Raw genomic sequence first — 24176 nt, forward strand, 5'->3', positions numbered from 1 at the left:
TCCTTTTCTAGTTAAATATTGGTAACATGTGCTATCCTGACCAGAGACAGCCTTACAAGACTATCTGCAAATATATAGAGCTGAGTATATTTTTCTGTATTATTCTGTATTATAGAGCTAAATTGTTGCTTAGATATCTGTTGTCTTACTGTTCTGCAAATATACAGAGATCAGTATATATTTTTTTGGTTATATAATTTGCACTGTGATTCCTCACATCTCTGTTGAGACTGTCTTCTCCACCCCACCCCTCATTTTCTGCCTTGTCTTCAGCTGATATAACTGTTTTTTATAGCTTGTGTGTTGCTTAACTCAAGGTTCCCTTAATTTGACCTGTTTATAACAGCCTGCATTTAAATTGGAACCTGTGTACTGAGAGACAGAGACAGCCTTACAAGACTATCTGCAAATAAATAAAGCTGAGTATATTTTTCTGTATTATTCTGTATTATAGAGCTAAATTGTTGCTTAGATATCTGTTGTCTTACTGTTCTGCAAATATACAGAGATCAGTATATATTTTTTTGGTTTTATAATTTGCACTGTGATTCCTCACATCTCTGTTGAAACTGCCCCCCCCCCATTGTCTGCCTTGTCTTCAGCTGATATAACTGTTTTTATAGCTTGTGTGTTGCTTAACTCAAGGTTCCCTTAATTTGACCTGTTAATAACAGCCTGCATTTAAATTGGAACCTGTGTGCTGAGAGACAGAGACAGCCTTACAAGACTATCTGCAAATATATAGAGCTGAGTATATTTTTCTGTATTATTCTGTATTATAGAGCTAAATTGTTGCTTAGATATCTGTTGTCTTACTGCTCTGCAAATATACAGAGATCAGTATATATTTTTTTGGTTTTATAATTTGCACTGTGATTCCTCACATCTCTGTTGAAACTGCCCCCCCCCCCATTGTCTGCCTTGTCTTCAGCTGATATAACTGTTTTTTATAGCTTGTGTTTTGCTTAACTCAAGGTTCCCTTAATTTGACCTGTTAATAACAGCCTGCATTTAAATTGGAACCTATGTGCTGAGAGACAGAGACAGCCTTACAAGACTATCTGCAAATATATAGAGCTGAGTATATTTTTTCTGGATTATTCTGTATTATAGAGCTAAATTGTTGCTTAGATATCTGTTGTCTTACTGTTCTGCAAATATACAGAGATCAGTATATATTTTTTTGGTTTTATAATTTGCACTGTGATTCCTCACATCCCTGTTGAAACTGTCTTCCCCACCCCACCCACTCCCTGTTCTTGGTTGTAGTTTAAATTTGGTGGCTTTTGCATTGCCCGCCCCACTGTAGATTTGATCTAGGACACTCCCCCAGTCCCATCTTTTTACCGCATTCTACCTAATGAACCCATTCTGCACTTGCTTTTAGTCCTTTTTAATTTAATTACATTTTTTTTCAAACTGTGTGTGGACTAATATTGCTACATACTCAAGTGTTTTTACTACTGTTTTTGCTACTTTTCTGAAAAAAAAATTGTAAGCCTGTTTCCTACCTTTCCTGCAATTAATGTTCCAGATACAGATTTGCTTTATCCAGGGCTGTTTGTAAGCTTCTGAGCTCCCCAAGCCTTTCTGTGTTGGAGGGAAGCCTTCTAGCTTATCAGTGGGAGTGGTAAGCATTAGGTAACCTGTCTACCACATAAGGAGTGGTTCTGGCCCAGAATTTGTAGTTATTGGCCATTGGGCGGTCTTCCATCTCTCTCAACTTTCTGATTTGAAGGCCTGCATTTGCACTTGTTTCTGTCCTGTAACTCCTGGGCCCATCTCATTTGCTCACTCAAAAAAAAAAAAAAATGTTATCTGCTTTTACTGTATTTGTGTTTCTTCCTACTTTATTTTGCTTTTGCGTCATCTTAAAATTACTCAATTGTATTTATTACTGCTTGGTGTAACTCATTCTAAGCCTTTTAGTTTAAGCACTTGGGCTTCAGACCAGTTGTTTTAGATTAAGAAGGTTTGTGGTCTGCACTGTAGTGGCAGAACAGGTAGCTTACTTCTAAGTTGGGAACTGCTGATTGAGGGCTCAGTGTCTGTTATTCTAAAAGTGTATTAATTCTGGTTTAAGCACTTGGGCTTCAGGCCAGTTATTTTACATTAAGAGGGTTCGTGGTCTGCACTCTTATGGGAGGAGAGGCTGGACTCTGCCCTTCTGAGCTGGGAATTTCTGATTAAAGGCTTATAATGCCTGCATATTTGAACTGCTTCTTATTGAAATTGGTACACCTTGTTTGTTGTAGCATAGACTAGATCCAGGCCTGCTGAGTCTAGCTTTGTTTGTATGCTTGTTGTTTGTTTGCTTGTTATTTCCCTGAAATGCTAATTCCACCTAAAATGCGTCTTTTCAGCGCTTCTGTGGATCCCTAGTGATATCTGCATTGCTTACTGTACTTATTTCCTTGTTTCACTTGAAAGAAAGTTACTGTTTGTCATTTTTGCATTTAAGTTACCTGTAACACATTGCATTTAAGTTACCAGGCACTTGCTCACTAAAGCAATTATATAAGTCAGCACTAAAAAATTAAAAGCACTACACCCTCACAAACTCCCTTGTTCCCCATTGGCCCTTTTTTTCAATTATAAAGGAATTCCCAATACTATTCTAGCATGTCCAAAGGTCAGTTGTCAATCTCCTCTCTGGTCCAGCTGGTGAATCTGGGAATCTTGAGGCAATGTTACAACTGCCTCATGTACACAGACAACCCTCTCCTCCTCCCAACAAATTCCAACACATGTGAGAGATGCAACCATATAGCCAAACTGGAGGCTAAGCTCTCTCAACTTAGTACTGGTGTAACCAGTCAGGAGGAGAAGGAAACCACACTCACTATAATTCCAGTCTCACATAGACCTATCATGACAGCAAACCAAACACATAAACACACAAAAACATACTCGGAGGCTTTAAATAAAAATATGCCTAAGCAGCAGAGACCTCCAAAGCAGACACCCAAGCAACTGCTACCCAAAAACAAAACACGTGCAACACATAGCTCACAAAGCCAATGTGCCAAACAGTCACAGCCCTTAAGGCTAATCAACACACCTGATACACTTGTAATAGGTGACTCTATCATCAGGCACACTGACGTCTCGCTCACCAGGCTAAACAAGGAGAAGGTCACGGTGAGCTGCCTGTTGGGTGCTAGGATCCGCCACATAACACAAGCACTCGGGTCACTCCAAGGCAAGTACAAATATGACTCAGTCATTGTCCATGCTGGTGTGAATGACCTGAGACGTACCTCCCCGGACTACATGAAAAGAGACAAAGAGGAGCTCTCTGAGCATGTAGCCCAGGCCGGTATGACCCTGACCTTGTATAGCATCTTACCCTCACCAAGCATGATTCCACAATATGAAGACAAGATGATCAATTTCAACAATTGGCTTAAGTATTAGTGTCATTCAAAGGGGATCCAATGCCTGTCAGCCTGGGATGACATGCTCGACAAGCCACGATGCTTCGCTAGGGACGGCTTGCACCTGTCACCCCTGGGCTTTCGGATATTGGCAAAGGCTCTTGCTACCCCCATAGTGCCTTTTTTAGGCAAGGCTCAAAAGACAAACCCACCTCCATAGGTATCACATGGGATAAGAAACTAAGAGTAATGCTACTCAATGCCAGAAGTTTAAACCTCAAGATGCACGCACTCGAAACTCTCCTTAGCATGGAGAACATCAATATCTGTGCAGTAACAGAAACCTGGTTCAAGGCTCCCAAGAGCACCCCAGCACTACCAGGTTATACCTCATACCATGCTTTTCGGCCCCAAAACTTGGACCGAACCACAAAAGGAGGGGGAGTATCAATATTCGTCAAAGATACCCACACCTCCAGGTTGGTGGCACAGCACGAAGCATCAGAGACTATCCATGTGCAACTAACAGTGGGTAAAACTGCCTTCCAGTTTATAGCCTGCTACAGACCACCCTCCCAAACCCAGGAACCATACTCGGCCTTCCTGAGAACACTGGAAAATATGAAGGTCTCTCCAAACACCATTATATTGGGCAACTTCAACTACCCAAACATAGACTGGGAGCATTACTCTAGCTCCAACACCCTAGCCCAAAGGTTCCTAGAATTTATAAACTCAAATGCTATGGAACAATTTGTTACCACTCCCACAAGAGGGGAAAACATACTGGACCTGATCATCACCAACATGGGGACTCTATGCTCCAGACCAAAAGTGTATCCCTCACTGGTAAGATCAGACCATAAACTAACCTCACTGGATATTCACATCCCGACCCCACCCCCTGCCCAGAAAACCACAGTGAAAAACTTCTCTAAAGCAAATTTCACACTCCTCAAAACCGAGGTGGAATCCTTCAAAGCCCTCGGGCCTGTGGAAAATATGGCCCAGACCGCAGAATCCTTTATAAATGCATTCTATGAACACCTTCAGGAATGCATGGATCATGCAATCCCAAATAAAACCAAGACCCAATCCTCCAAAGGCAGACGTCCTGTCTGGTGGACCCCAGCCATAAACAAACTATACAATAGAAGGAGGAAGCTACTACATGATAGAGCAAAATCCCAAAACAGGAAGGCATCTCTGATCAGTATTAGCAAAAAACTACGGGCACTCATAAAGTCGTCTAAGGCCAGCTTCAAGAGAAAAATTGCACAGGACACTAAGGATAATCACAAGGCTTTCTTTAGTTATGTTAGGAACCTGGGTGGGAATTCCCAGATATGCTCAGAATTAGTCCAAAATGACAAAAAATACACCAAACCCACAGACATTGCCAACATCCTAGCTGACAGGTTCAGTACAAACTTCTCCCCCACTCCCCACCAAAAGGGCAAATATCTATCCCAGCAGAGTGCTGCCCCCCTGACATCTCAGATGCTCAGGTAAGAGCCGCCCTCTCCAAAGCAAAAAACACAGCATCAATGGGACCAGACGGTGTCCCAGGCTGCGTCCTACATGAACTCCAAGAAGAGCTAAACCCAAACATAAAACTACTGTTCAATCTCAGCCTTACTACAGGATATGTACCCAAAGAGTGGCGTACAGCAACATTGGTCCTTCTTGACAAAGGTGGTGCCTCAACGGATCCTGGAATCTATCGCCCCATAAGCCTGACTAGCTTGGTCTGCAAAGCTATGGAAAGGATCATCATGGACCTCATAAATAAAGATATTGGGGACCTACAGACACTGGATCCTACCCAGTTCGGCTTTGTTAAGGGCAGATCCTGCCTCTTAAACCTGGTCGATTTCTTTAAAACAGTCACCAAGGCCATTGACGAGGGGAAGGTGGTCCACACAGCCTACCTGGTCCTTGCAAAAGCCTTCGATACAATACCCCCACTCGGGCATTATAGATAAGCTCACCAGCTTAAATATAAACCCCTATGTCACTAGATGGGTTGGAAACTGTCTCAAGCACAGAACCTACATGGTTAGAATTGCTGGAGCCATGTCAGACTCCAAACCAGTTACAAGTGGCATCCCACAAGGCTCAGTCCTGGGACCTCTCTTGTTTGGTATATATTTCTCGGAGGTACAGGCCAACATGGAAGGACTGTGGCTGACCAAGTTCGCAGACAACTGCAAACTGGGCACCATAATCGACTCTCCAGCCGACACAAGCATCCTCCAAAAGGGTCTCATAGAAACAGACAACTGGTGCCAGAGCCATAGCCTCAAGCTAAATGCCAAAAAGTGTATAGTCATCCCCTTTGGAAAAAACAAAGTGCCACAAATTACCACAAAGGTGGTAATCCATTAAGTACAGAAAAAGTAATTAGGGACCTGGGGACCCAAGTTGATAGCAATCTCTCATTTGACAACCACGTGGCCAAAGTGGTTAGAAAAACATTTTATATAGCCCACCTAATCATGAAGGGATTCATATCTAGATCAGGGGAGATCATCATGCCTCTTTACTCATCCCTCATCAGGCCCATAATTGAGTACAATGCCCCTTTTGGGATGTACCTTACCAGACACCTGCAGCAACTGGAAAGACCCCAAAAGTACCTCACCAAGAGGATCAAAGGGCTCAAACAGATGCCATATGCTGCCTGGTTAAAGAAACTCCAGCTCTACTCAATGGCATACCACCTGCTCAGAGGTGATCTGTGCCTGACGTATAAAGCCATGTCCAACCCGGAATTAATGGACATACTGCACCTCAGAAAATCCAAATCCCATCGAGCTACACGCTCGAGAGACTTGAACCTCAGCACTGAAATAAATAGGACATGCTGGAGGGACAGATTCATAACCCAGAGGCTCCCTTCACTCTGGAATAAAATCCCTGTCCAGGTTAGGCAGAGTCCCAAATTGACTCTCTTCAAGAGGAATCTTGATGAATGGATGGGAGATCATAGGTTTACCCTAGGTATCACCTCTGTGTCACTGTTAGACAGAGGCACAGTATACTAACCTCGAAAAAGGGCATAGCAAAATCAATTTAAAATGGGTGGCGAAAGCCAAACACACTTTGGCTACGCTTATAAATGCCCTAGGGCAGATAGCCTAGTATGAACCTATGAACCTATGAACCAATTGGTGTTTCAAAGTAGTTAATTAGATGCACATCAGCTGTGCAGCTACTCCATTAGCCAATACCATGGCAACAGTGGTGTATAATTGGGTACTCCACTTGGGCGTTGTCCGTTTTCCTTACTTTTGAGCAAACAGCCTGGATGTGTTGTTTGTGATGTATTTCAACAGCTATATGGAGACAGACAGAGATATATTAGCTTCATGACTCCTGTGGATTGTGTGTAATGGCTAGAAGATGTGGTTCTACATTTGAGTACAGCTGTTATATTTCAAACCATTGCTACTTATGCAGGGTTTGTTTGTACCTGATACATCTGCAGATGTTTCAGTCTGGCAAAGATGTTTGGGCAGCTCAAGCCTGTATGGCTATGCATGAACTGTTAGGTAGTTTACAGTGTGCTCACTAGACATCCTTGGTTTGGTGTACATGTGTATCATACTGTGCTGTTAATCAGTAATTGGTAACACTTCCTGGTGTACACACAACTCTCTGAAATGGGATTAGTGCAAACAAACCTTGTAACATCAGCAGCTGTTCCATTGTATAACAGCAACTATTTCACATAGGGCTATGTTAGTGTGTCTCTGACAAAGTACGTTAAGGCTTCTGCAGATGTCGTACAGTGAGTGAATGATTTGTGATGTTATTACAGTTTGTATTGTAATTTGTTTGGGTGTGGGGGTAATGTTGTTGGGTGTACATAGCAGATGCAGGTGTGTAGGAACTGCTTTTATACATAATCAATATGTGCGTGAGGGTTCCTTCCCTATTTGAACACCTATCCTTTAGTGGACTAATACTATGGTAATTGCAGGCTGATTCATGAAGGCACTGTTAATTGGTTCCTGTATAGCATGCAGGTGATGTTAGTCCTTGAATACTTTCGGCAATACATCAGAATGTAATAAAGTGCTGCTACTTGAAAGCTGTGTATTTCTGTCATAGGTATTTGCAGTCATTGGAGTTGTGTTGGTGACTGACCCTCTTTGGCTAGGGTTGCCACCTTTTCAAATGGCCATAGTGGGACATTTTTGGGACCCACATCATATTTTACAGGCCGACACAAATCTACGGTCAGTACAAGGGATAGAACTTTCCTTTTTTGCCTAAATATAAGCTTATACTTGTAGCAGTTTAGTTGCTTATCCTGTTTCTTGTAACATGTAGGTATTTTAGATACAGAAAGAACTACTGTATGCAACTATTACATTGCATATGAGACATAACTATGTCCTACAATCTCAGGACATTTGCCACGTTTAATAATTTTGGTCAGGACACAACCGCCCAAAGAGGGACTGTCCCTCGCAAAGTGGGACAGGTGGTAACCCTATCATTGGCTTATGTCCATAGCACATATTTGTAATAGTGTATAGGCATATACTCTCCATATCCTTTGTTCATAAAGTTTGGTCATGGTGGAATGTGTGATTGCTATGGTCCATGTTATACTCGTATATGAACACTTCAACGGCTGTATATGGGATACCTATGGAATCCCGAAACCACACAATTCCGACGCCCACAGTACCGGGCCCAGACTCCCATACCCCACATTACCAACAGCGACAGTAACTCGCGAAAGTAACATACACATGGAACACACACATGCACACACAGACACTGTGCTACCCACCACATCCAAACAAACCATCCTACACTACATATGAGCAGGTGGGCAAGCCCCCCTACACCCCCCATGTGGGTGTCTGTGCCCCCACACCCCACCACTCCTAGATCGCACAAACAGATGCACAAAGAAAACCCACACCCACACATTACAGTCCCCCAGGAACACACACCACACTCAGAACACACACTACAGCCCTCAGAAACACACACACAGTAACCTACCTGAACCGCAACACCAGAAGCACTGACTAAATGTCGCTTAACATCGGGATTTTAAACCTCGCGCTTCTGGTGTTTCGGTACTATGGTCTTTCAGACTTTAAGCCTCGTGATTACACGTGTCGGTACGGCAAGCAGTCGGTATGTGGTAGGTATCCCATTTATATGTACCTCCATGGTTATGTATATGTTGTTAACCTATCTATATATCTACATATATATGTATATCCCCATATATCGACATATCTCTCTCTCTCTCTCTCTATATATATATATATATATATATATATATATATATATATATATATATATATATATATATATATATATGTGTATATATATATATATATATATATATATATATATATATATATATATATATATATGTGTGTATATATATATATATATATATATATATATATATATATATATATATATATATATTAGCATACACCTTTCATTGGGTACATGCTGGTTTGTCCTATTTCCACACATTCCTGCCTTTTGTGTTTTAACCTGTCAGTATACACAACTGCCATTGGTACATCTCAGGTAGCTTAGTGGTAGGTTATTGTGAAGATTGTGCACATAGTTGCGTGTTCTACTCCTGGCAGTGGTAATTTTACCTCTCAGAGCAGGCACTGGTAGTGCAAGGCTGATTAACGCACATTTCGGCGGTTGTGTGTTCCAAATGTTTATTATTCTGTGGAATACTACCTATATAAGCAAGCTGTGGTTAAGGTATACTATGTAACATGTAAATCATATGAGTAAATTCCTGTCACAGGTACTCCTCATTATTTGGAAACACATCCCTGATTACATTATAGGAAACCCCTCACTAACACTCCAGGAAATCCTTGCAGAGTGGGTGGGGAAAAGTGGATACACCCCAGGGATCCTGCAATTGGCTCTGCTCCACAGAGGGACAGTTAGTCAATCAATGGGGTGGTGGCAGCAGACACTTTTTGGCTATGCTTATGAGTGATGTTGGGCAGTTAGGCATGTACCTACCTATGTATCTATGAACCTATACATACAGTATGGACACATACTGATAGCTTAATTTACTGTTCAGGTATTGACTTACCTTGTGCCAATGGCAGTTGTGTGTACAATAGTTGAGGGATACCTATGTAGGATGCACACAGTAGACCACCTATACATGACAATTTACAGGTGGTCGTGTTTGTGTGTGCCATTCATGTTTGCTGTGTGTGCAGGTAGAGAAGGGTGTCAGTCCATAAGTGCCTACACTGTCAGTGTGTGTGCTATATGTTCCCTCTTTCCCAAGGCATGGGCATACTGAGCACGCCTCCGTCTGCCTACTGGCACAGGGTGTTCGTGGTCTGAGTCCCTCTGTGCCTGTGGGGCCCTTGGCAGTAGTGTTGGGCAGTGAGTGCCTTCACCATTCTATCCCTGCTGCAGCTGTTTCCGCAGGATCATATTGTGTAGCATGGCACATACTATGAAGATGTGGGCACACATTTCTGGAGAATACTGCAAGGATCCACCAGATATGTCCAAGCAACGGAACCATGATTTCAGCATCCCAAACATGTGCTTTATGATGATTCTGGTTTCTGCATGTGCCTCATTATGGCGTTCTTGCATGGCTGTGTGTGCATTTCTGATGGGAGTCATCATCCACGGTTCCAGTGCATAGCCAGCATCCTCCACCAGGTGACCATATGGGATGTCCCCCCTGGCAAATACCCGATATAGCTGTGAGGCATGCCAGATGTGGGAGTCGTGATAGCTTCCAGAGCTGCCAGCACACACATCCATGATAATGCCCTGATCATTGCATATGACCTGGCAGTTGATGGAGGGGTATCCCTTGTGGTTTATGTAGCACCTACCCTGCTCACCGGGTGGTGTCTTGATGTGTATGTGCGTGCAGTCTATTGCACCCAGTACATCCGGGTAGTCTGCCACATGGTGGAAGAGATGCATATTGCTGGCCAACTCCTCCTGCATTCGGGGCAAGTATATGTGCTCATTGGCATGTGGTAACATGGCATCCAGTAGCTGGTGGAGTACCCTGGATGCTGATGCCTGTGAGATCCCCATGATATCCCCAGTTGGCCTTTAAAAGGTACCTGTGGCTAGTATTCTCAAGCTTACACATACCTTCGTGTCCACTCTGATGGGTTCCCCTCTGTTACTTCTGGCTCTGAGGCGTGGTCGGCACAGCTCAACAAGTTGCTGTATGGTGTCCCTGTCTACCCTGTAATGCTCTACTATCTCCATGATCATGTAGCCCCTGGTAGGTTACCCTGGGTCTGAACACTCTTGTCCTCCTCCGGTGCCTGAGATGGTTGTCAGCATCATCCTCCACACCACCATCAGTCTCCAACACATGCTGGTGAATCAAAGCTATAGCAGCCCCTAACATGTACATATTAAAAGTTCCCTGTCTGTATACACCAATGGTGCAGAGTGTCTGGGAATACACAAGTGTGTGTGTGGGGCTTTCACACCTTATACTATTGTGCAATGGATGATGCTGGTGTAATTGGGTGTGTATGTGCAATTACAGCTGCAGGGTATCTTAATTATGGGTTTTACAGCAGGTACTGCTATTGTGGGGCCTTTGTTGTTGACTTACGCTTGGCTGCCATGATTTATCTATTGCCCTTTACTTCACTTTTCAGCCCGATTCCCCTCCCATTGTCAGGCATGCATCCAGCTGCCTGCTTTCTTGTTTTGTACTTTCACAATCCAGGATTGGGATGCAAAATGTGTTATGTAGCTGATCTACTGCAAGTTTGCTTTGTTCTGCTGTGACAGTTCTTTTTTCTTTGCAGTACGGCATCTCCCCTTTCCTGTTCTGCAGGTAGCTGCTAGCAGCCTTGTTAGCTGTTGTCAATGGCCCACTGTGAGTTCCTAGGTGTTAATTACTCATTTGTACTCCAATTACCATGCTGCAGCATTTCCTTATTGTCTTCACATATCCTTCCTGTTTCAGCTATGGTACACACCGTGCACAGCCATTTACCGAGCTTAGAGCACGTTTTCATCCACGTTCACATGCAGTGCTCTCAGCTAAGCAAAGCTATGGCTACTTCCACACCCCTATCCTGCGGCTTTGCTTAGCAACAGGCAACCCAGATTAGCAATGCTCCAATGTGCTTACAGCTACAGTGGCGCACCCCTCTCTTGATGTCATGTTTACCTCCAGGCCACACCTCGGTGTTGTATCGCTATGCTGTGTGGTACATCCTTACGCTGGTGGGGAGTTTGCGATTCAGTATTACTTGACTCATTTGCATGGCATTGACTAATTCCTAGTTACCGCACAGAACACTGTCACAGACCCTTAGCAACCCTTGCACCATGGTTGTGGTGTAGCATGCATGCCATTGACTATTACAGGGAATTCATGAATTGTGTTACATTGCAGTTTTATGACCTCTAAATATATTTTCATTGTGATCCTGTTTGCTACGCTGTGTGGTACATCCTTACGCCGGCGGGGAATTTGCGATTCAGTATTACTTGACTCATTTGCATGGCATTGACTAATTCCTAGTTACCGCACAGAATACTGTCATAGACCCTTAGCAACCCTTGCACCATGGTTGTGGTGTAGCATGCATGCCATTGACTATTATGGGGAATTCATGAATTGTGTTACATTGCAGTTTTATGACATCTAAATATATTTTCATTGTGATCCCGTTTGCGCACCGATGCACTGTGGTTTAACTTTGTGTTAGTGTGGCCATGACATTAAATGTTATTTTTTATATGTTGTGCATGTTTTTATGCCATTGGCTATATATATTTATATATTAACATTATAATACATAAATCTGGTACACTTTCATGGCTCCAATTTTATGTTTGAAAAAATGTAAACCTTTTTTTTGGTTTACATTTCTTCATGCTTACGCTATGCCTGCGCCACTTCATGAATCGCTATATATCTTCATTTGCATGCTACACTGCTGTGCATGGGGTAATTAGCATACATGCATCGGGAGCTGCGCAGCTCTGCCATACGCTGGTGGTGCGCGTGGAAACAGCTCATACCTGAATAGCTCAACGGCCATATTTGGCATTAGATCGCCGACGTTACTCCGGTGCCTGGCGCAAGCTTCAGGGTGTGTTGTGGAAGCCAATCTGGGTGCTACACTAACAGATGCAGAATTCAGAAGAGCTGTGCATCAGTCAGGGCTTTGTGTGCACCATAATAAAATGTTGGTACACCTGCTGACTGGTTGCATATTATTGTAAATTGTAGAATGGTATCTGCTTTTTGGAATGATTTTAGCTAATTCTATAAATTACAATTTCTGACTCTCTCATATTGTTTAATGTGCCTGTTCCAGAAATTATACCCAGAAATCAAATGCATATATTATGGTCAATACTAGTGATAGCAAAGAAAGTGGTTTCAAAAAAATGGAAAGCAGCACACACTCTCACATTTATAAGTGAATTTGTTTAATTAGTCAAACTTGTTTGTGACAGAAAATTTTCCACTATAAAACTGAAAACAAAATAATCTGACACATAAGCAAATTGCTTGGGAGAAATTTAAATCTTTATTAGAGAAACATTGAATGGTTTTCCTTTACATGTATGCATTGTTATGGACATTGTATACAGTTTGTTATACTTGTTTGTACATAGTTTCTATGATCTTTGACTTTTAAAATATAAATACATATCTGAGTAAAATAAAAAAAATAAAATGACGGTACACCCAGTAGCACCACTGTGCAGGACCTACACTGAAAGTGCAGCTTACAGCATAACCCTACTGTACATATCAGAGTGGAATGAATACTCCACAGTGTAATAGCACCCAGTTTACTACATGGGGATTAAGGTTAATGGAAGAAAAGCTATGTGCATACTGTATATGGCTGAATGTTCAAAGTGCTGTAGCATGGTCTCCAGTGCATTAGAATGATGCTTCATACAGCAGCTGTATTACACACATTATTTTAGAGTCATGCTTCTCCACACAATAACAGTAGTGGATGCACAATGTTAAAATGATGGTTCATAAAACAGCAGTATTGTGAACATTATAAACACCAAAAGCAAGCAAGTCCAACTCCACAGGAACTTAAAATTCGTAAACGTATTTTAATAAGAACGTTTTCGCTCCCACAAAGTAAGAGCTTCATCAGACAATAAAAGAAAAGCGCCATTCCACTTTTAAATACTACAACCATGATGTCATATCCTTAACAACGGTGAAAAATAACATTGTTTTCATTTTTAAAAGTAGTACCTTGGCAACACCACACACACACCCTTCAAGGATGAATAGCCAAGGTACTTTCACCATTTTGGCACCACGTAAAAACCCCAAACGGGGTATATTTTATTTTCTACCCAAACAAGTTAATTTCCTCACCACTAAATGTACATTTATAATGCACACATTATACTTTAATGATCCCAAGGTTATAAAATATGTAAAAATGTATAGGTATATAAAAAATATATATAAAAAAAATATATGTATAATGATAACTTGTAACATAAAATTACTAAAATATTTTCACAAATAATTCCCTAACTAGTGTTTCAAAACGCTCCTCAAATAGAAGTTACATATCATGTATTCAAAAAAACATAGCAATGTAAACATATGACTTAACACATTTTAAAACAAATTTGAAGAAACAGTTAATGGGTATTTCTACCATTTTTCTAACATTTTTCTAAAAGGAAACCACAACAAACCTTTTATGTATTTTAAATACCTCCCCTAAAATTTTTGCCTAAAGTTACCTATCCTATTTCCTGAGGTAACTTTTATATTTTAAAATCACAGAAATGTTACACATATCATTAAGGCCGGGTGGGGAAAAAGCATTTAATAATAACTGCCATTCCAATTCTTTTAGTTCTAGAAGGAGCGTTTGCGGGCCACCCCTAACCCCAACATTCACTACGTCTATTCCCATAAAAGAGAAACTGTGTCCAATGTTCTCTAACACATGTTTTGAAAGAGCGTTGTCAGTTTTTTTATTTTTAATGGCATAATTATGTTGGTAAATACGGTCTCTAAACCTCCGATCCGTTTTACCAACATAAAAGCCCGGACAGCAATTACAAAGGGCAATGTAGACTATTGATTTAGAGTCACAAAAAATCTTGTGTCTGATATAATATTTTTTACCTCTTATCCTAAAGGAGTTTCCTGTTTTTAACAGTCTACACCAGTGACAAAAACCACAAGCAAAAGTTCCAGTTTGTCTAGAAAAATTGAGACATGAATCCCTTGTTTGTAAAATTTCTTTCAAATTTTTACCCCTTTTAAACACAAACAAGGGTTCTGTGCCTAAAATTTCAATAAGTTGGGCATTGTTTGCAATAAATCCCCAATTTTTCGTGACAATACTACACATACTCTGAGCATGTTTATTGTAGGTCAAAATAAACCTACTTTTAAAGTCAAGTGGAGACAGAAAAAAATGCCCTTGGTCAATATTATTTTGTTCTACCATTTGGTTTCCATCATTAGGAGTTAATTCAATTTCTAACTCTAAGGTCGTTTCAGGGTTACCATGTGGGAGATTTTGTAATAATGGTTTATAAAAACCTGAAGTTCTCTTGAAGGAAATTTCTTCAATAAGGTTGTCTAGGAGGTCCAACGGGTAACCCCTATTTTGAAACATGTTTTTAAGAGTAACACACTCTTCTTCAAAATCAATCAACCTACTACACATACGTGTGGCCCTCACTAATTGCCCTTTAAAAATAGATTTCTTTTGTTTCCAAGGGTGATTACTGGTAAAATGAAGGAACGCATTGCAATAGGTGTTTTTTCTGAAAATCTTAGAACAGAAGCATTTGTTTTCAACATCCTTAATCAATTTGACATCTAAATATTCAATCTCCCTAATTGAATAATGGTGAGTAAATGTCAAAAAACTGCATGATTCATTCATGTACTGTAATAAATTGTTAACTGTATCTAAGTTCCCTTCAATGAGAACAAATGCATCATCCAAAAACCGAGTATAATATTTTGAACATTCCTTGAACAGAGGGTGTTCAAATAAACAGGTCTTTTCCCAATAAGCAACCACAAGGTTCGCCACACTCCCACCACATGGCGAACTCATAGCAATACCCTTTTTCTGTAAGTAATGTTGGTTGTTAAAAATGAAAAAATTAGATGACAAAATAATTTCAAGAAGGGTGGTGACAACCTCAATTTCCTCTTTTGGTGCCCCCAGGTCAATTAACATCAGTTCCACCCATTCTACAGCTTCAAGATGTGGTATGGACGTGTATAAGTCCACCACATCGATGGTTAAGAAGCTGTAAGAAGGGCTAAACAGAATTTTGTCAATGGACTCTAGGAAAAACCACGAATCTTTACAGATCTGCGGGAGTGCTTTGAGGTATTTATTTATAAGATGGTCAACCACTTTGGCACTTGGATGAGTGATGCAACATCTCCCGTCCACTAGGGCCCGCATAGGGGGATCCTCCAAATTTTTATGTATTTTGGGAATCCCAAACATGGTTGGGACCCTAGGGAAGGAGATGTTGATAAAGTTGAAAGTGTCAGTATCGATCTTCCCTTCAATAAAAAGGTCTCTAAAGTAACCTTTTATTCTATTGTACTGACAATTTGTCTCATTTAAGGAGGAACTTTCATATGCTGGAGAATCTAAAATCTTCAGCATTTTTGAAATGTAATCAATTTGGTCTAGAATAACCAACCCCCCACCCTTATCTGGCTTGATCACTCTAACAGGGAGGTTGCCCAAATTTTTCAAGTAAGATCTTTGTACTGGTGTAATATTACTGTCAGCATCAAACCATCTAATGTTCTGAAATAAATGTCTAAAATCCAATTCACAGGCATGTTCAAATGTCTGCAGTGATGGATGAAGGGGAGGGTTGAAGACACTTAACATTTTAAAAGGTGGTTTTTGGTTGTTAGCATCACCATTAAACAAAACTTTAAGGTTTAAGCCTCTTACAAAACATTTAAAGTCCATAAGCAGTTTAGGTAAACTCATCCCTTGATCCGGCACAAAGGATAACCCATAAGCCAAAAGCTCAATAAGATCTTGTTCGATGTTGTAATCAGAAAAATTATAAACAAAAAAGTCTCCCTTGATATTGGACAAGATGACAGGCTTACAAGGTGAAGGAGAACCTTCGGTTATAGGGGTGACGTCGTTTAAATTTAGTTCGAATTCTTCTGTCGTTGAGGGTTTTTTCGCCCTAAAAAAGGTTTTGCCTGACCTTTGTAGTTTGGACGATACCCCTGATTATTGTAGTAAGATTTTATTCTATTGCTCCTCCTTGGTTGGTAAGAAGATGGACCCTCGTCCCCATCTTCGACCTCATATTCATTTTCATCCAAGATATGTGATGGAGCCATTCCATCCCTGTTATTACAGTCTTTGTTGTGATTTTCAAACTGGGGTTTAAGCCCAGTAGTGTTCTTAGTTCCATTAGGTGTTTTTGTCAAATTAGGGTAAGCAGTCTCTTTAATATAAGCTTGTCGGTCCCTCACCAACTTTTTATTTTTGTTAGTTTTTAGTTTAACAAGCAACCCATCAATACTTTCGAAAATTCGATGGTAGTCATATCTATACCGTACAAAATTGACATCAGTCTTAATCGATTCATTTAAAATGTTAGTTTCTGTCAATAGAGCGTCAATTTGTTTGCTATAGAATTTTACCATAACTTCTAAAAGTTCCAACCCTTGTTGGTTGAAAAGGTTGGAAAGTTCGCCCATAAACAGTGGGTCAAAAAATAGGTTCGTCGGGGCAAACGAGCTCCTTAAACCTTTTGGTACCAATTTTTCCTTTAAACACTGTCTGAAGTATGAAACTTCTAACTGAAGTTTCTTGATTTTTAACATCTTTGCATCCAACAGTTTCAAATTATCTGCAATGTTACTTTCAATATTACCTGTTGTATCCGCTCCAGTAGTCGGCGAATTTGTGAGCCTCGGCGAACCGAACTCAAAGGTTGTAGTGTTTTTCACCCATTGCCCGAAAATGGGCTCGCCAATAAACTCTGGTCGGTCGTGCAGAGGAGGACCCCTGGTATTACCTCTGTTCGAATCAATGCCGTCGGAATACATAACATTTCCTGATGCTCCCTCTCGGTTGTTGGTAAATTCATAATTCGGCAAAGATGGTAAACCAGCCCCAACGGTCATTCCGTCAGTGTTTTGAGTCTCAGGAATGTTGGATAGACGTGGTACCTGTCCTGGTTGTAGTGAAATGACCGAACCACTCTCCGGTCTCGTATTACTGTTTCTCAGTTCCCCTGAGTTAGCATCTAGTGCAACAGGCGCCCGGTTGGACTCCAACCTATCCAACCGTGAGTTTAGAGAGTCTAAGCGTTGAGTCAAGGTTAACAAAAGACTCTCGAGATTATTTGGGTCGCGTAAATTTGAAACATCAGTTAGCGTTGTGTTCCCAGTTCCAAAAAGTACGGGAGTTTTTGGACTAGCCATGCTTTGAAACAAACGAACTAGTGCAGCCAACAAAAAGAAAACACTAAAAACACCAAAAGCAAGCAAGTCCAACTCCACAGGAACTTAAAATTCGTAAACGTATTTTAATAAGAACGTTTTCGCTCCCACAAAGTAAGAGCTTCATCAGACAATAAAAGAAAAGCGCCATTTCACTTTTAAATACCACAACCATGATGTCATATCCTTAACAACGGTGAAAAATAACATTGTTTTCATTTTTAAAAGTAGTACCTTGGCAACACCACACACACACCCTTCAAGGATGAATAGCCAAGGTACTTTCACCATTTTGGCACCACGTAAAAACCTCCAAACGGGGTATATTTTATTTTCTACCCAAACAAGTTAATTTCCTCACCACTAAATGTACATTTATAATGCACACATTATACTTTAATGATCCCAAGGTTATAAAATATGTAAAAATGTATAGGTACAAACTCGCCGACTACTGGAGCGGATACAACAGGTAATATTGAAAGTAATATTGCAGATAATTTGAAACTGTTGGATGCAAAGATGTTAAAAATCAAGAAACTTCAGTTAGAAGTTTCATACTTCAGACAGTGTTTAAAGGAAAAATTGGTACCAAAAGGTTTAAGGAGCTCGTTTGCCCCGACGAACCTATTTTTTGACCCGCTGTTTATGGGCGAACTTTCCAACCTTTTCAACCAACAAGGGTTGGAACTTTTAGAAGTTATGGTAAAATTCTATAGCAAACAAATTGACGCTCTATTAACAGAAACTAACATTTTAAATGAATTGATTAAGACTGATGTCAATTTTGTACGGTATAGATATGACTACCACCGAATTTTCGAAAGTATTGATGGGTTGCTTGTCAAATTAAAAACTAACAAAAATAAAAAATTGGTGAGGGACCGACAAGCTTATATTAAAGAGACTGCTTACCCTAATTTGACAAAAACACCTAATGGAACTAAGAATACTACTGGGCTTAAACCCCACGTTGAAAATCTAAATAAAGACTGTAACAACAGGGATGGAATGGTTCCATCACATGTCTTGGATGAAAATGAATACGAAGTCGAAGATGGGGATGAGGGTCCATCTTCTTATCAACCAAGGAGGAGCAATAGAATAAAATCTTACTACAATAATCAGGGGTATCGTCCAAACTACAAAGGTCAGGCTAAACCTTTTTTAGGGCGAAAAAACCCTCAACGACAGAAGAATTCGAACTAAATTCAAATGACGTCACCCCTATAACCGAAGGCTTTCCTTCACCTTGTAAGCCTGTCATCTTGTCCAACATCAAGGGAGACTTTTTTGTTTATAATTTTTCTGATTATAACATCGAACAAGATCTTATTGAGCTTTTGGCTTATGGGTTATCCTTTGTGCCGGATCAAGGGATGAGCTTACCTAAACTGCTTATGGACTTTAAATGTTTTGTAAGAGGCTTAAACCTTAAAGTTTTGTTTAATGGTGATGCTAATAACCAAAAACCACCCTTTAAAATGTTAAGTGTCTTTAACCCTCCCCTTCATCCATTACTGCAGACATTTGAACATGCCTGTGAATTGGACTTTAGATATTTATTTCAGAATACTAGATGGTTTGATGCTGACAGCAATATTACACCAGTACAAAGATCTCATTTGAAAAACTTGGGCAACCTCCCTGTTAGAGTGATCAAGCCAGATAAGGGTGGGGGGTTGGTCATCCTAGATCAAAGTGATTACATTTCAAAAATGCTGAAAATTTTAGATTCTCCAGCATATGAAAGTTCCTCTTTAAATGAGACTAATTGTCAGTACAATAGAATAAAAGGTTATTTTAGAGACCTTTTTATTGAAGGGAAGATCGATACTGACACTTTTAACTTTATCAACATCTCCTTCCCTAGGGTCCCAACTATGTTTGGGATTCCCAAAATACATAAAAACTTGGAGGATCCCCCTATGCGGGCCCTAGTGGACGGGAGATGTTGCATCACTCATCCAAGTGCTAAAGTGGTTGATCATCTTATAAATAAATACCTTAAAGCTCTCCCACAGATCTGTAAAGATTCGTGGTTTTTCCTAGAGTCTATTGACAAAATTCTGTTTAGCCCTTCTTACAGCTTCTTAACCATCGATGTGGTGGACTTATATACGTCCATACCACATCTTGAAGCTGTAGAATGGGTGGAACTGATGTTAATTGACCTGGGGGCACCAAAAGAGGAAATTGAGGTTGTTACCACCCTCCTTGAAATTATTTTGTCATCTAATTTTTTCATTTTTAACAACCAACATTACTTACAGAAAAAGGGTATTGCTATGGGTTCGCCATGTGGTGGGAGTGTGGCGAACCTTGTGGTTGCTTATTGGGAAAAGACCTGTTTATTTGAACACCCTCTGTTCAAGGAATGTTCAAAATATTATACTCGGTTTTTGGATGATGCATTTGTTCTCATTGAAGGGAACTTAGATACAGTTAACAACTTATTACAGTACATGAATGAATCATGCAGTTTTTTGACATTTACTCACCATTATTCAACTAGTGAGATTGAATATTTAGATGTCAAATTGATTAAGGATGTTGAAAACAAATGCTTTTGTTCTAAGATTTTCAGAAAAAACACCTATTGCAATGCGTTCCTCCATTTTACCAGTAACCACCCTTGGAAACAAAAGAAATCTATTTTTAAAGGGCAACTAGTGAGGGCCACACGTATGTGTAGTACGTTGATTGATTTTGAAGAAGAGTGTGTTACTCTTAAAAACATGTTTCAAAATAGGGGTTATCTGTTGGACCTCCTAGACAACCTTATTGAAGAAATTTCCTTCAAGAGAACTTTAGGTTTTTATAAACCATTATTACAAAATCTCCCGCATGGTAACCCTGAAACGACCTTAGAGTTAGAAATTGAATTAACTCCTAATGATGGAAATCAAATGGTAGAACAAAGTAATATTGACCAAGGGCCTTTTTCCCTGTCTCCACTTGACTTTAAAAGTAGGTTTATTTTGACCTACAATAAACATGCTCAGAGTATGTGTAGTATTGTCAAGAAAAATTGGGGATTTATTGCAAACAATGCCCAACTTATTGAAACTTTAGGCACAGAGCCCTTGTTTGTTTTTAAAAGGGGTAAAAACTTGAAAGAATTTTTACAAACAGGGGATTCATGTCTCAATTTATCTAGACAAACTGGAACTTTTGCTTGTGGATTTTGTCACTGGTGTAGACTGTTAAAAACAGGAAACTCTTTTAGGATAAGGGGTAAAAAATATTATATCAGACACAAGATTTTTTGTGACTCTAAATCAATAGTCTACATTGCCCTTTGTAATTGCTGTCCGGGCTTTTATGTTGGTAAAACGGATCGGAGGTTAAGAGACCGTATTTACCAACATAATTATGCCATTAAAAATAAAAAAACCGACAACGCTCTTTCAAAACATGTGTTAGAGAACATTGGACACAGTTTCTCCTTTATGGGAATAGATGTAGTGAATGTTGGGGTTAGGGGTGGCCCGCAAACGCTCCTTCTAGAACTAAAAGAATTAGAATGGCAGCTATTATTAAATGCTTTCTCCCCACCCGGCCTTAATGATATGTGTAACATTTCTGTGATTTTAAAATATAAAAGTTACCTCAGGAAATAGGATAGGTAACTTTAGGTAAAATTTTAGGGGAGGTTCTCAAAATATATAAAGGTTTGTCGTGGTTTCCTTGTAGAAAAATGTTAGGAAAATGGTAGAAACACCCATTAACTGTTTATTTAAATTTGTTTTAAAATGTGTTAAGTCATATGTTTACATTGCTATGTTTTTTTGAATACATGATATGTAACTTCTATTTGAGAAACGTTTTGAAACACTAGTTATGGAAACATTTGCGAAAATATTTAGTAACTTTATGTTACAAATTATCATTATATATATATTTTTTTATATATATTTTTATATACTTATACATTCTTCCATATTTTATAACTTTGGGATTATTAAAGTATAATGTGTGTAATATAAATGTATATTTAGTGGTGAGGAAATTAACTAGTTTGGGTAGAAAATAAAATATACCCCGTTTGGGGATTTTACGTGGTACCAAAAATGGTGAAAGTACCTTGGCTATTCATCCTTGAAGGGTGTGTGTGTGGTGTTGCCAAGGTACTACTTTTAAAAATGAAAACGTTATTTTTCACCGTTGTTAAGGATATGACATCATGGTTGTGGTATTTAAAAGTGAAATGGCGCTTTTCTTTTATTGTCTGATGAAGCTCTTACTTTGTGGGAGCGAAAACGTTCTTATTAAAATACGTTTACGAATTTTAAGTTCCTGAGGAGTTGGACTTGCTTGCTTTTGGTGTTTTTAGTGTTTTGTTTTTTTTTGTTGGCTGCACTATTGTGAACATTATGTTAGAGTCGCACTTCTCCACAGAACAGTGGTGGTTACACAATGTTACAATGATGGTTCATAAAATAGCAGTGCTGTGCACACTATCTTAGAGACATGCTTCACAGAGCAGCAGTATAGTATAGACAATATTACAATGACGGTTCATAAAACAGCAGTACTGTGCATACTGTGTTAGAGTCATGCTTTACAGAACACTAGTAATGTTTATACAATGTTAGAATTTTGGTTCATGCAACATGCATGTACTACAATAAATGATGGTTGACATATTGGCAGTACTGGGCATGCTATATTTGAATGCTAGTTCATCTAAGAGCAGGACTCCACACATTTATTTCGAGTGATGGCTCTCATAAACACCCTACTATCCCAGCTGTGTTAGAATGATGTCTTATGTAATGGCATTACTGTGTGCACTGTGCTGGAAGGGTGGCTAACAGCACAGCACTACTGGGCTCACAGTGTTTGTGTGATAGCTTGTAGTGCAACAGTACTGTGCACACTACATTGGAATAATGCTTTATAGAACAGCAGTACTATGCTCACTATGTTGGAATAATGCCTTACAGAACAGCAGTGCCTGCATTGGAATAATGTATGACAGAACAGCAGTGCTGTTCTCAGTATGTTGGAATAATGCTTTATAGAGCAGCCGTACATGCATTGGAATAATACTTGACAAAACAGCAGTGCTGAGCTCAGTACATTAGAATGATGCTTTACAGAGCAGCAGTACTGTGCTCACTGCATTGAAGTAATGCTTAACAGAACAGCAATATTGTGCACATTGTTAGAATAATGCTTTACAAAACAGCAGTACTGTGCACACTTACACTGGAATAATGCTTTACAGAACAACAGTACTGTGCTAATTCTGTTGTAATGAATGTTTGCATAACAGCAGTATTGTACACACTATATGAGATCTGTAGTTCATAGAGCAGATGTGCTATGTATATCAGTTTTGATGATGCTTCACATAGCAGCCATAGTGTGCTCAATGAATTGGAGTGATGATTCACAAATGAGCAGAATTGTGCACATTACACTAGAATGATAATTCACACTGCAGCCATATTGTGTATACTATGTTGGAATAGTGTTTTACAAAACACCAATACTGTTCACACTACATTGGAGTAATGCTTTACAGACAGCAGTGCTGTGTACACTGCATGGGAATAATGCTTTACAGAACAGCAGTGCAGTGGACACTGCATGGGAATAATGCTTTACAAAACAGCAATGCTGTGCACACTATGCTGGAATAATGCTTAACAGAACAACAGTACTGTGCACACTACATTGGAATAATGGTTTACAGAGCAGCAGTGTTGTGCACACTATGCTGTAATAATGCTTAACAGAACAACAGTACTGTGCACACTACGTTGGAATGATGGTTTACAGAGCAGCAGTGCTGTGCACACTATGCTGTAATAATGGTTTACAGAACAGCAGGACTATGTTGGAATAATACTTTACAGCAATACTGTGCACACTACCCTGGAATAATGCTTTACAAATAGCAGTGCTGCACACACTGCATTGGAGTGAGGGTTCACACAGCAACAGCGGCAGCACTGTGAACATTACACTGAAATCATGGTTCACATAGTGGCAGTACTGTGCACATCATTTTAGAATGATGGTTCACACACCAGGAGCATTGCGTACACTGTGTTAGTGTCATGGCTCACACAGCAGCAGTATTGTGCACACTACATTGGAAACATGGTTCAAATAGTATGGTTCAAATAGTAGCAGTACTGTGCACATCATTATACAGTGATAGTTAATGCAGTAGTGATACTGTGTTGAAATAATCATTTGGACAGCAACAGAACTGTGTATACTGTCTTAGAGTGATGGTTCACATTAACACTACAGTGTGCACTATTTTAGAAAGATGG

This window comes from Protopterus annectens, chromosome 2.part0 (genome assembly GCF_019279795.1).
Source record: "Protopterus annectens isolate FY-2018-M chromosome 2.part0, PAN1.0, whole genome shotgun sequence".
Taxonomy (NCBI): domain Eukaryota; kingdom Metazoa; phylum Chordata; order Ceratodontiformes; family Protopteridae; genus Protopterus; species Protopterus annectens.